We start from the raw sequence: 1,871 nt of genomic DNA on the forward strand, positions 1-1,871 counted from the left end.
TTCATGAAGGGGGTGGGGCGGGGAGGGAGGAGAAAAATGAGGAGTTGATACCAAAAGCTCAAGTAGAAAGCAAATGTTAATGGTAAGAATGATAATGGCAACAAATGTGCTTGACACAATGTATGGATGTATGGATTGTGATAAGGGTTGGACAAGCCCCCAATAAAGGTATTTTTTTTTAATTAGAATGATGCTCAATAATTAACAAAACTTGTGTAGTTCCATTGATGCAAGAGCAAATCAAGCAAATAGTGAAGCAATCCATTTAAGTTTTATAAACACATTTATATATAGGAGTGTTGGGTACTGCTGAGTCAGCTCCAACTCGTAGAGATTCTAAAGCAAAGCCAAGGTCTGGATTCCCCAGGCTGTGAGCAGGACAGGACAGCCTAGGTTAGCAGATCTCCCTCAGAGAGGTTGGTAGGCTTGCCTCACTGGCTTATTGGTTAGCTTCTTAACCATTGTGCTGCCAGGTCTCCTTGTAGAAGAGCTGTAGGATGCATCAAATGGATAAGGATGGATCTGGTACTTCTGGAGAAAACGGAAAGATACCCAAGCTCTTACAGTTATTGTTTTCTCTGGTTAGCACTGGATTATGGAAAAAGAAAGCTTGACTTTATGCTTCCGAATTTGTTAAAATGCTTTAACATTATGAGTGGTTTTCCTGTATGTTTGTGGAGAGATATTATCAATTTTTCAAATATGAAGACGATTTTTAAATACAAAAATTTTCTTTAAAGGGACATTTGAATAGAATGTAACATACATTACCGTGGAAAAGAAGTAGAAGCTTTAGAAACATTAGTAATAGTATAGAAGTTATGTAGACCCCAAATCTATCACTGGACATTTTCTAGTTAGGTGCCTTGTAGAATTCAGATCTCCACCCACGCGCCCTACCTGCCCCCTGATTTTATAAAGGTAATAAATATGCTTACCTCACAATCACTAATGTGACAGCTGGGGCAGTATGCCCCAATGAAACATATTTGTATTTTGGCAGCAAAATATGTGACTACTTAAGTGTGATAAATAAGGATGGAAAATTGACTCACATTAGGTTAGTGTTTTCTTTAAATGCATTTTCTGAACAATTGATTTGATTTTCAGACCTTTCTCCATCTTTAAATTATGAATAAAGGGGTATAAATATTTTTATATAAAGGTCATATAATACTGAAAAATAAAGGAAAGGAGTAAGCAAGATATAGGGAAAGAAAATAAGAAATGAAAGAGAAAAAGAGGGAAAGAGAAGAAAGACAAGGGAGAGGAGACGACAAAGTTTATGGTACGTTATTTTATTTCAAGGGCGTGAACTGTGAAGAGAGGAAAAGCAGTTTGTCATAGATTGGAGTTTCTCTGTAAGATGCCACTCGTATTGTTTGAAAGTAGAGGCTGGGTAGCCATGGGCTGAGATGCAGTGCTTATAAACATAATAGAGCAGAATCGTGCCCTGTGAACTGGAACCTTGCCCTATGCCTCAGATATTGAGGCACAGACACTAAGACTAGCTACGTAAGTTGCTACATACAATTGCATGTAACATTATGAGGAACTGAACTAAAGTTGCAATGGAGAGAAAGTGTAAATGTGCAGAATCTCATCTACTTCAAGATATTACCATATTAAAGTGGTATTGCTTTGTTCCATAAAAATTCGGATTTATGATGACACTAATAATATTTTCTGATCTGGGGAATGGCTCTGTTTCAATATTGCATGGCAGTTTCTCATCTTTACTTAGCCTCTGGGATGAGGACAACTTGGCAGAAATTTGCCCAGGAGGCTGATGTACAACCCACTCACACCTACACGACCAGGCGGATGCCACTCACAGATGGCCAATTTCCCCCATAAATATGATTATGTCA

This window comes from Echinops telfairi, unplaced genomic scaffold (genome assembly GCF_000313985.2).
Source record: "Echinops telfairi isolate 266 unplaced genomic scaffold, ASM31398v2 ScPeMD7_7468;HRSCAF=8506_0, whole genome shotgun sequence".
NCBI lineage: Eukaryota > Metazoa > Chordata > Mammalia > Afrosoricida > Tenrecidae > Echinops > Echinops telfairi.